This window comes from Salvelinus alpinus, chromosome 19 (assembly GCF_045679555.1).
Source record: "Salvelinus alpinus chromosome 19, SLU_Salpinus.1, whole genome shotgun sequence".
Lineage (NCBI taxonomy): Eukaryota > Metazoa > Chordata > Actinopteri > Salmoniformes > Salmonidae > Salvelinus > Salvelinus alpinus.
In genome coordinates, this window is record NC_092104.1 from 16,967,322 (window position 1) to 16,980,817 (window position 13,496).

Sequence of the window (13,496 nt, forward strand, 5' to 3'; positions counted from 1 at the left end):
GCAGAAGATAAGGCATATTGACATTAGAGAGAGGTATGTGTAGTGGGGTGACCATAGGGTCCAATAGGTGAGTCAGGGAGCCGTTCGGTAGTTGCTACTATGCTAGGCAAGGGGGAGGCACCGAGTTCAGAAAGCTAGCAGGCCGGGGCTAGCATATGGGTCTTCGGCGACATCGCAACGGAAAAGACTGTTGAAACCACATCGGATGATTACATCGGCAGACCAGTTGTGATGGATCGGCGGGGCTCTGTGTCGACAATAAAGGGTCCATGCCAATTGGTAAAAGAGGTATTGTAGCCCACGAATTAGCCGGTATACCTCTTCGGCTAGCAGGGAGATGGGCCCAGCTCGAGGCTAGCTTAAGGCTAACTGGTGCTTGCTTGAGGACAGAGGCATTAGCCAGCAGTAGCTACTCAGTTGCAGCTAGCTAGCTGCGATGATCCGTTGTAATGGCCCAGAGCTTGCGGCAGGAATCCGGTGATGTGGTGGAGAAAAGCAGTCCGATATGCTCTGGGTTGATATCGCGCTGTGCAGACTGGCAGGTAATTGACCGAGCTAAAGCTGGCTGGTGTCTGAGCTAAAGGTGAAGACCACTAGCCGTGGCTAACAGTGACTACCAGCTAGTAGCTAGTTAGCTGGCTAGCTTCTGATGGAGGTTCCATGTATAACGTATAGAAATTGCAGATCCGTACCACATTGGGTGAGGCGGGTTGCATGAAAGTATATTTAGATCGTAGGTGGAAAGTGAGAGTAAAAATATATAGGGAAAAAACGACAAATCTGACTATTTACATAGGACACGACGGGACAAAATGTCACGCATTGCCGCAGTTCCACTAACCCAGGGGTCGTAAAACTTTTCAGCTCGATACTCAAATTAGAAATTGACCATCGTCTCGTAACCCAAATAGTCTTCCCCAAATACAGGGAAAAGTGAGAGATTGAACTCTGGGATTTCAGAAAAGTTTGTCTATCTTTGGAGATTCCTGGAAGCGTTGCCATTAGCAGTTCCAGGATCCATATTAGATGTCAAGGTCCATGGTAATTCATATTGTCACAACTTCCGCCGAAGTCGGTCCCTCTCCTTGTTCGGGCAGCGTTCGGCGGTCGACGTCACCGGCCTTCTAGCCACCGCTGATCCACTTGTCAGTGGAGAGTGCTCAGGGAGGTGTGTAGGGGTTTCCGTCGGTGCGACTACGGTGGAAGGTCCAGACCAGGTCTCCACCATGCGCATCCCCTCAGAATATGCCGATTTGGCTCTCACCTTCTGTAAGAATAAGGTGACTCAATTACCACCCCATCGACAGGGGGAGTATGCGATAGATCTCCTGGTAGACGCAGCACTTCCCAGGAGTCACGTGTATCCTCTGTCACAGAAGGAGACAGCAGCTATGGAAACATATGTCTGCGAATCCCTGGGGCAGGGATACATTCGGCCCTCCACTTCACCTGCCTCCTCAAGTTTATTTTTTGTGAAGAAGAAGGATGGGGGTCTGGGCCCGTGTATTGACTATCGTGGTATCAATCAGATTACTGTGAGATACAGCTACCCTCTGCCTCTCATCGCTAGTGCGATCGAGTCAATGCACGGGGCGCGCTTCCTCACAAAATTGGATCTCAGAGGCGCTTACAACCTGGTGCGTATCCGGGAGAGGAACGAGTGGAAGACGGCATTTAGTACCACCTCTGGGCACTATGAGTACCCCATCATGCCGTACGGGTTGATTACATCGAGGGGGCCCCGGCGTATGCCTTCGGGCGAGGGGCCTTCAGTACCTTGTGGAGTGGGAGAGGTACGGTCCGGAGGAGAGATGCTGGGTGCCGGTGGAGGATGTCCTGGACCCTTCGTTGCCGCGGGATTTCCACCGTCTCCATTCGGATCGCCCTGCGCCTCGTCCTCCGGGTCTTCCCCGAGGTCAGTGTCGGCGCGCTGTTGGAACCGCGCGTCAAGGGGGGGTACTGTCAAGACTTCCGCCGAAGTCGGTCCCTCTCCTTGGTCGGGCAGCGTTCCGCGGTCGACGTCACTGGCCTTCTAGCCACCGCTGATGCACTTTTCATTATCCATTTGTTCTGTCTTTGTCTTTCACACCTGGCTTCACTCAACCAATTACTTGTTTATTATTTAAACCCTCTGTTCCCCATGTTTTGTTTGTGAGTGATTATTCTTTGTACATCGGTCCGTTCTTTGTGGGCTCGCTATGTTGCTTTGTATTTTTGAAATTTGGAGTAAAGTACGTTGATTACTCATATCTGCTCTCCTGCGCCTGACTCTCTACACCAGCTACACACAAGACCCTTTACACATATCCTTTCACTGTTTATGGCTTGTTCAGAGATCAAGAACATCATGGCAGACAGTAGTCCTAAAGTCAAAAGTCAAGTTTATTAGAGCTGTCCTGATGTCCTGTAGTTAATAAGCGCTTTCCTGTAGTTAATAAGAGCTGTCCTGTAGTTAATAAGAGCTGTCCTGTAGCTAATAAGAGCTGTCCTGTAGTTAATAAGAGCTGTCCTGTAGCTAATAAGAGCTGTCCTGTAGCTAATAAGAGTTGTCCTGTAGTTACTAAGAGTCGTCCTGTAGTTAATAAAAGCTTTTCTTTAGTTAATAAGAGATGTCTTGTAGTAAATAATTGCTTTCCTGTAGCATCAAGGCTGCCTGTGGACCAGCTATGTCTTCCACCTCTGTCTGCTAACTGAGACCTATTACTACAGTTAAAAAGACTAATCTGGATGGAATATCAAGGTGGAACAGTCAGTGGGATTTTACCCATCTAATCCAGTCTAGACTACAGATGCAGTCATTACAGTGAAAACACAGGCGTTTTAGTTAGTTTACTTTTAAAGCAGTTCAATGACTGACAACAGCATGCAGCTGCAGAGGGCAAAGGTGGACGTGTGCGCGTGTGCGCGTGTGTGTGTGTTTGTGTGGGTGTGTGTGCGTGTATGTTTGTCTCTGACTTTGATTAGATACAGCTATTCATTGTTTTAGATCGATATGCATCAACCCATGTATGAGGTCAAATGTAATTTGTATTAAAAATGATACAAAAAAAAGTTTTCAATTACATGTTGTTGCTATTATATGTTCCTACTGTTTCAAACTCCAAAAATGTAATCATCTAAGTTTCTGCTTAATGTGTGCTCATTGGGCTCTTGAGGAGTAACTATACCTAACAATCTGTATCATTCCATCTCTGGAGAAAGCTGTCTGCATCTGATGGTTGACAATTCCCACATGCAAAAGGTGTTGATAGCAAAGTCAAACAGTGAGCCCACTCAGCACCTGAAAGTTCACGTTCAAAGTTTGACCTTTATTATGATCAGACTATGGAAATCCCCTCATACTGACAGATAAGCCTATAGTGACAGATAGGCCTCTCTCTCTGGTTTCCTGGGGCTAAAAAGAAAGCCGTATCAAAACGAGAGTTGTGCCTAGTGGAAAGTGAAATCATATCGCATCACAAGTCATTCTGAAAAGCCTGCTGTAAAAGGACCGGGTGTGCAAATACAAGTCAGTCAGTTTCCTAATATAGACCTGCTGAATCTTATTCTGACACCACAGAGAGACGGAGAGACGGAGAGACGGAGAGACGGAGAGACGGAGAGACGGAGAGACAGAGAGAGACAGAGAGAGACAGAGAGAGACAGAGAGAGACAGAGAGAGACAGAGAGAGACAGAGAGAATCTGAAGTCAAATGTTATATATCAATGAATTGGTGAGGGCACTAGAAAGTCTGCAGCACACGGCCTCACCGTACTAGAATCTGAAGTCAAATGTCTACTGTTTGCTGATGATCTGGTGCTTCTGTCACCAACCAAAGAGGGCCTACTGCAGCACCTAGATATTCTGCACAGATTTCGCCAGACCTGGGCCCTGACAGTAAATCTCAGTAAGACCAAAATAATGGTGTTCCAAAAAAGGTCCAGTCGCCAGGGCCACAAATACAAATTCCATCTAGACACCGTTGCCCTTGAGCACACAAAAAACGATACATACCTTGGCCTAAACATCAGCACCACAGGTGAAAGATCTGAGAGACAAGGCAAGAAGGGCATTATATGTTCTTTCGTGTCTTCCTAATTGCTAATTTAGCTGCCCCTGACACAAAGTTAAGCAAGAGAACTACACCCCTTCGACTAAACCTGTACTTTATCCCAAATATAAACTGTTGGGAAGAGAAAACCTCTCCCAGAGCTGAGAACCAAGTAGTGATCAGGTCAATCATCCGACCAACCTGGGACACTTTGAGAACAGATGTGCCAGAGTTTCAGACTCAGCACAGAATGGACACCCTTCCCCAACAGTAGGATCCAGGTATACCAGATGTAAATTGGTGGCTATGGCTCCATGTATTATCCTCCATTGGTCAGCTGTCCTCTTTTCTATAGGCAGTTTATATAAAGACTGCCAACAGCCTTTTGGGGAGGCACCTGGACCAAACACACCCGCCCACCTCGTCGATTTTACCCCTTCGAGTGAAGAAGCACGGAACACTTTTACACAGATTTTGTACATGGCCTTCTTTCGCACCGCCTTGAACTCCCCCAGCTCCGGGGTATCAAAGGAAAGCAGCATCCCCACGTCCTCCTCGAATGCCCCCGCCGCAGCACTAACATTCAGCGCAGGGAACACATAATCCAGCCCCTCCGTCCACCGATCAGAATTGGAAGTGTCAGTCACATACCGCCGATGAAGTACTGGCAAGGAATTGCAGACCTCAGCTACGACCTTCCTCAGTAGGCGAGATGATCGGATCCTCGCTCTTTCTCCCAGCTCCTACAACGATCTGCTCCTGCTCCGCATCAGGTGACCCAGCTTGCTCCACCCCACACCTAACAGGCATGAACGTAGGCTGGCTGAACCCATAGCACGGGACAGGATGGCAGTGTTATGAAAAAGAAGCTCTTCAAAAAGCCACATCCATGGTGGCGTGCCGGCCTTACGGGACATGACAAAAACTCTCCAAGCCTGCATAACAGACTCATAAAATGGGGTCAGGCCAGACAAATCACACCCCTGATTTGATGCTTGTCTTAGCCCAAACAGCCCGCTCTCCTCTCTCATCAATTTATAGGCTCTGTCGACCCAGCTAGAACAGTCACTATCGTGGGAACCTTCATTACCCCTGGCACAGAGAAACCAGTAAGCCTCATTCTTAAAAATCTAAGCATTGGTTCAATTGCCAGACGATATAACTGTCCATAAATTGGGCATCCCTGCCTGATACCCCTTTGCACGAGGATGGGGCAACTCAAAACCACCCCCCACCATCACCATACATGAGGCCCCAGCAAATAGTAAACTCCTCAAAGACAAAAGAACATCCACAAATCCAAAGGCTTTCATTGTTTTGAACAAGTACTGGTGGTCCACACGGTCAAAAGTCTTCTCCTGATCCAAAGAAAGTAAACCCACATTCACATCAGACAGTTTACAAATGTCTAAAACATCTCTTGTTAGAAAGATTATCAACAATAGAGCGATTAGGTACACAGTAAGACTGGTCCTTGTGGACCAACAGCCTCAGATATTCTTTCAACCTGTTTGAGCGACATTTAGGTACAATTTTATATTCTGCACCCAGCAATGCAACAGGTCACCAATTTTTTAGAAGAGCCAAATCCCCTTTTTTTGGCAACAGTGAAAGCACAGCACGTTGACAGGATACAGGAAAAGAACCCTCATGAAAAGATTCATACACTACTTCATAAAAATCCCCCCTAATAGACCCCCAAAAGTGCTTATCGAACTCAGATGGTAAAGCATCGATGCCAGGGGCTCGGCCTGATGAGAGCTGCATAACTGCAGTGGACAGCTCCTGCAGAGTAATGTCAGAGTCCAGAGCAGCTCTCTGCTCAGGGCCCAATTGAGGAAGTCTATGTAACAACACCTGTCGCAGAAAAGACATAACCTGTTTCAAAGCCGGGTGTTTGCAACCCAACGGGACAATCTTAATTGAACTTGCAAACTTCCCAAACTGCAATAAGTGTCACGCCCTGGCCTTAGTTATCTTTGTTTTCTTTATTATTTTAGTTAGGTCAGGGTGTGACATGGGGGATGTTTGTGTGTTTTTTGTCTAGTCTAGGGTGTGTGTATTGTCTAGGGGTTTTTGTAGAGTTCATGGGGTTGTGTTCAGTGTAGGTGTTTACGTAAGTCTATGGTTGCCTGGATTGGTTCTCAATTAGAGACAGCTGTCTATCGTTGTCTCTGATTGAGAGCCATATTTAGGCATTAGGTAGGTTGTGGGTAATTGTCTATGTCTTGACGTTAGTTGCTTGTGTCTGCACTTTCGTTTGATAGCTTCACGGTCGTTTGTTGTTTTGTCTAGTTTGTATTAGTGTTCGTTTCTTCTTCTATTAAAAAGAAGATGTATTTATATCACGCTGCGCCTTGGTCCTCTCTTTCACCTAACGACGATCGTGACAATAAGTCGCGCTCCAATAGCTCATTGGTGACTCCTGTGGCGGGCCGGGCGCAGTGCGCGCTAACCAAGGGGGCCAGGTACACGGTGTTTCCTCCGACACATTGGTGCGACTGGCTTCCGGGTTGGAGGCGCGCTGTGTTAAGAAGCAGTGCGGCTTGGTTGGGTTGTGCTTCGGAGGACGCATGGCTTTCGACCTTCATCTCTCCCGAGCCCGTACGTGAGTTGTAGCGATGAGACAAGATAGTAATTACTAGCGATTGGATACCACGAAAATTGGGGAGAAAATGTGATAAAATTTAATAAAAATAAAAAATAAAAATAAAAATTACGAGCCTAGTTGGTTTAGCCACCGAAAAAGACAGCGGCCGGACATGGCGAGAGATGAGTTTGGATTGGAATGCCATGTAGCAAGCTTCTGTCTATAATATGAGCTGGTCAGTATGTGTAGCTAATTCTTTCTAACGCTGCCATTTTAACAATATCACATAGTAGAACTGCGGAAAGCAAAAGTGTTGCTCTCCGGTGGAATTAGAGTATGATAGCTAAGGAGATGGAGAAAATTCGGGCATTTGATTGCAAATATGCAGAGGGAGTCAAAAAGAGAACACACAGAAGGCTGTTGTATAAAACAACTGTCTCCGGATGAAATCTTTAAACTAAGGGCAACCACAGCATCCTTGACAGAGAGGAAGAAGCGTCCACCCATGTATACGGACGGGTAAGATAGTCTTTTTTTGGTCAGAAAGTTGTTTATTTCAAGTTAAAGCATACTGTTAGCTGGCTGGCTCACTATCTAACGTTATTTGTTTGATCCGTGTAGTAATATTATTTGTATGTCAGAGCGATTTGCATTGCTAGTTATAGCCTAATGTTAGCTGTCTATGAGAGGTGGCAGGTAGCCTAGTGGTTCGAATGTTGGGCCAGTAACCAAAAGGTTAGCTGGATCGAATCCCTGAGCTGACAAGGTTGTTGCTCTGCCCCTGAACAAGGCAGTTAACCTTGTTAACTCTTAACCACTGTTCCCTTGTTAACCACTGTTCCCCGGTAGGCCATTATTGTAAATAAGAATTTGTTCTTAATTGACTTACCTAGTTAAAATAAAACAATGAATGCAGGGTAGTAATATTATAAATTGGCATTATGGTTAGTTGTTTAGCTAGCTAGCTACATGTCTAAACAAAAGATTCCACTATGCAAGTAACCATTTCTATGGAATATCACTGTGACAACTGTTGATAGAAGTTGCTGGTAAATTCGCTCTGGCTATCTACTCCGATTTCAGAGCACTCTTGTCCTAGTGTGCCGGAGTGCAGAATAACTGACGAAATTACGAATGTTCAACACCCGTTGAATATGGCCGGTGTCAGTAAACGTTGGCAAAAAAATGGAATCAAATTGTTGCCAGCAGCACAGTTACGGTCACCAACGCTCTGGATAACATAGAAACAGCCTAACCAGCTCCGCTAGGGTGAGTAAAATGGTAATTTGTGTCTGGAAGTAGCTAGCAAGCTAGCCAACGTTAGCCAGTTATCTTGGGTGCTTGACTGCTGTTAGGTCAGAACGCTCGGATCAACCCTACTCCTCGGCCAGAGTGTTCAGTTTGTGCTCTGAACGCTCCAAGACCAAAACGCTCTGAGTTTATGAACGCCCAGAGCACACTATGAGAGCAGTCTGGCACTCCAGATTGACTTTAGGAACACACCCGTAGTCTAAACCAGTCTTGAAATCTTTGGTTGTTTAGTACATGGCCTCGCATGTGAATCCTTAAAGAGATGCTTGGGGCTAGGGTTTAAGAGAGTGTGAATGATGCTGAATGGGTGTAGTCATAGACGAGCTCTCCAGTAGTTATACCAAAAACATTCAGGGACATTTTCTCAAAAGTGAGGTTACAAGTTTAGCAACTTTCAAAGCAGAATTACGTTCCTCAACTGCAGTGTTTGATATATCATTTTCTAGCTCTGAGTCTCTACTTTTATCCAATGTAAAAAACACAACTTGAAATTTTGCTACATAAGACCGAATCGAGCCGGCCGGCCACATATTTCCCTCAGATTACACAGACCAACAAAGAATTTGAAAATAAACCCAATTTTGATAACCTCCCTTATCTATTGGATGAAATACCATGGTGTGCCATCATATCGGCAAGATTTATGACTTGTTTCCACAAGAAAAGGGCAACCAGTGAAGAACAAACACCAATGTAAATACAACCCATATTTATGTTTATTTATTTTCCCTTTCGGACTTTAACTATTTGTACATAATATGACATTTGAAATGTCTTTATTCTTTTGGGCCTTTTGTGAGTGTAATGTTTACTGTACATTATTTTATTGTTTATTTCACTTTTATTTATTATCTATTTCACTTGCTTTGGCAATGTAAACATACAGTATGTTTCCAATGCCATTAAAGCCCTTCAATTGAATTGAATTGAAATTGGTTTGAGAGAGAGAGAGAGAGAGAGAGAGAGAGAGAGAGAGAGAGAGAGAGAGAGAGAGAGAGAGAGAGAGAGAGAGAGAGAGAGAGAGAGAGAGAGAGAGAGAGAGAGAGAGAGAGAGAGAGAGAAATATATAACCTATTGGAAAGACACCACAAAAAATCAAAGTAAACTTCAATGCTATTTGGCTCTAAACAGACAGTACATGGTGGCAGACTATCTGACCACTGTGACTGATAGAAAACTGAGGAAAACATTGACTAGGTACAGACTCAGTGAGCACAGTCTGGCTATAGAGACCGGTCGTCACAGACAAACCTGGCTGCCCAGGGAGGACAGGCTGTGCTCACTCTGCTCCAGGGGAGAGGTAGAGACAGAAGTGCATTTCCTACTACACTGTGACAAATACTCAGACCTAAGAGCATATTTCTTTCCCAAAATTATAAATCAATACAAAGAATTTGAAACTATAAAAGATGAAGAAAAATTCAAATATTTATTGGGTGAAAAGCCAAAATGTGCAGTTTTGGCAGCCAAATATGTGTCCTCCTGCCACAGCCTGAGGGACAGCCAGTGAAAAATGCAAAGTAATGTTGATAATATTTCCCATTTAGCTTAGTTTTGTTTTGTCTTTCGTACCAGGTCATGTGTCTTCTCAGTCATGTTGACACTGGTCTACTACTGTTGCTTTAATGTATTGTTGTTCTGATTAATATTGTTGTTGTAGCTGTTATTAATGGTAATCCCATGTCCACTACTACTATTATTATTGCTGTTAATCCCACCATTTATTTATATATAAATATATATATATTTTGTGTATATATATACATATATATTTTATTTAAATTTTTCGATATGTATACTTTGACAATGTAAGTAATAATAACTTGCCATGTCAATAAAGTCAATTGAATTGAATTGAATTGAATTGAATTGAATTGAGAGAGAGAGAGAGAGAGAGAGAGAGAGAGAGAGAGAGAGAGAGAGAGAGAGAGAGAGAGAGAGAGAGAGAGAGAGAGAGAGAGAGAGAGAGAGAGAGAGAGAGAGAGAGAGAGAGAGAGAATTAGGCCGATACCCACTAATTATCAAAATCCAGAAAAGAGCCGTTAAATTCTACAACCACCTAAAAGGAAGCGATTCCCAAACCTTCCATAACAAAGCCATCACCTACAGAGAGATGAACCTGGAGAAGAGTCCCCTAAGCAAGCTGGTCCTAGGGCTCTGTTCACAAACACAAACACACCCCACAGAGCCCCAGGACAACAGCACAATTAGACCCAACCAAATCATGAGAAAACAAAAAGATAATTACTTGACACATTGGAAAGAATTAACAAAAAAACAGAGCAAACTAGAATGCTATTTGGCCCTAAACAGAGAGTACACAGTGGCAGAATACCTGACCACTGTGACTGACCCAAACTTAAGGAAAGCTTTGACTATGTACAGACTCAGTGAGCATAGCCTTGCTATTGAGAAAGGCCGCCGTAGGCAGACATGGCTCTCAAGAGAAGACAGGCTATGTGCACACTGCCCACAAAATGAGGTGGAAACTGAGCTGCACTTCCTAACCTCCTGCCCAATGTATGACCATATTAGAGAGACATATTTCCCTCAGATTACACAGATCCACAAAGAATTCGAAAACAAATCCAATTTTGATAAACTCCCATATCTACTGGGTGAAATTCCACAGTGTGCCATCACAGCAGCAAGATTTGTGACCTGTTGCCACAAGAAAAGGGCAACCAGTGAAGAACAAACACCACTGTAAATACAACCCATATTTATGTTTATTTATTTTAACTTGTGTGCTTTAACCATTTGTACATTGTTACAACACTGCATATATATAATATGACATTTGTAATGTCTTTATTGTTTTGAAACTTCTGTATGTGTAATGTTTACTGTTCATTTTTATTGTTTATTTGACTTTTGTATATTACCTACCTCACTTGCTTTGGCAATGTTAACACATGTTTCCCATGCCAATAAAGCCCCTTGAATTGAATTGAATTGAATTGAGAGAGAGAGAGAGAGAGAGATAGAGAGAGAGAGAGAGAGAGAGAGAGAGATTCCATCTATGTGAAGGAGAAGGGGTGAGGCTTTAGCCAAGGACTCCTGCCCTGTGTGTACTCTACTCTATGTGGAAGCATGGCCTGCTCTTACCAAATGAACAGCCAATCAACTTTCACCCACTTCCTAGCTCTCTGTAACTCTGCATACATGGCTGCCTCTCTGCAGAGTATGACCAGAAAGAGATTACACAGGAAAGGGCAGACAGGGTCCTCCCTCTTCAACACCTACAAATCACACTGCAGGGTCCTGCTCAATAGTGCACACGGTAGCAAAACGTTTTGCAAAGGAACATCAAACCAGCCTTTCTTATTGTACAACTTCAGCTTGTCCCCTCCCTGTTTCAGTCCGTTTTCTTTTGCCTGGTGCCTAGTGAACACGATCCAGCTACAGGCACGCTTTGATTGACATGGCCCCCCATCATGAGGCAAATATAGAGATAGCCTACCTGTATGTGTCTATGGGTTGTGTTGCTGTCAATCATGTGATGGAGCACATTGCAGCATATGCTTGACTAACATGGGCATCAGAAACATGGTGTTTGTATGGGAAACACTATTGCACGTACTCCAGGGGTAAGGAATGTTTTTTGGATCATTACAATATGCTCCATCACATGATGAACATAAACACAAATCAGAGCCTTATACAACTCTACACACATTGTGATGTCATCTCAAGTCGTCATAAGTCTACTGAAAACACAACAAAGAGTTTGTTATTTTACCGACTTAAAGGCATCACTGTGACACCAGCAAGTGGTGGGGTTCTAAAAATAGAACAAGAAGGCCATAGAGTCCTGTTATTAGAGACTGTGTTGTGGTACATGGCTGGATTACAGACCAGGGGTAAAGAGTTAGGTAAATCCAGTCAGAGGGGCTTTATGGGAGGTGACACACAGGGACATGTCTCAGTGAGTCGGCAGAAATACCAGAGCCATCAGAAGTCATCCTTGTCCCCACTGCGGCCCTCACAAACCACAGCCTGAACCATAGCCTGATCCAGAGGCATGGAAGGCCATTTCTATTTATCAGACTAGTGTTCACTTGCAGTGTGTTTCAAATTTTTGGGGGGGATTTGTCCCAAAACAATCATGAATACTTTATGTCTACACCTGCAAATGAAATCAATTCACTTAGAATTAGGCTCTGGGCCTGTGAAAGGTTCTGGACCAGTGGAAGGTTCTGGGCTAGTGGAATTTGTCATAGACATGGATGTAAAGAAGGACCAGTACACACCAACACATACCTAGGAGAGTATACACCACATACAAGGATGACTTCTGATGGCTCTGGTATTTCTGCCGACTCACTGAGACATGTCCCTGTGTGTCACCTCCCAACTGAACCAAACAAGACCTATCGGCTGCCTTTGATACTGTGAACCATCAGATCCTCCTCTCCACCCTCTCCGAGCTGGGCATCTCCGGCGCGGCCCACGCTTGGATTGCGTCCTACCTGACAGGTCGCTCCTACCAGGTGGCGTGGCGAGAATCTGTCTCCGCACCACGTGCTCTCACCACTGGTGTCCCCCAGGGCTCTGTTCTAGGCCCTCTCCTATTCTCGCTATACACCAAGTCACTTGGCTCTGTCATATCCTCACATGGTCTCTCCTATCATTGCTATGCAGACGACACACAATTAATCTTCTCCTTTCCCCCCTCTGATAACCAGGTGGTGAATCGCATCTCTGCATGTCTGGCAGACATATCAGTGTGGATGACGGATCACCACCTCAAGCTGAACCTCGGCAAGACGGAGCTGCTCTTCCTCCCGGGGAAGGACTGCCCGTTCCATGATCTCGCCATCACGGTTGACAACTCCATTGTGTCCTCCTCCCAGAGTGCTAAGAACCTTGGCGTGATCCTGGACAACACCCTGTCGTTCTCAACTAACATCAAGGCGGTGACCCGTTCCTGTAGGTTCATGCTCTACAACATTCGCAGAGTACGACCCTGCCTCACGCAGGAAGCGGCGCAGGTCCTAATCCAGGCACTTGTCATCTCCCGTCTGGATTACTGCAACTCGCTGTTGGCTGGGCTCCCTGCCTGTGCCATTAAACCCCTACAACTCATCCAGAACGCCGCAGCCCGTCTGGTGTTCAACTTTCCCAAGTTCTCTCACGTCACCCCGCTCCTCCGCTCTCTCCACTGGCTTCCAGTTGAAGCTCGCATCCGCTACAAGACCATGGTGCTTGCCTACGGAGCTGTGAGGGGAACGGCACCTCCGTACCTTCAGGCTCTGATCAGGCCCTACACCCAAACAAGGGCACTGCGTTCATCCACCTCTGGCCTGCTCGCCTCCCTACCTCTGAGGAAGTACAGTTCCCGCTCAGCCCAGTCAAAACTGTTCGCTGCTCTGGCACCCCAATGGTGGAACAAACTCCCTCACGACGCCAGGTCAGCGGAGTCAATCACCACCTTCCGGAGACACCTGAAACCCCACCTCTTTAAGGAATACCTAGGATAGGATAAAGTAATCCTTCTAACCCCCCCCCCCCTTAAAAGAGTTAGATGCACTATTGTAAAGTGGTTGTTCCACTGGATATCA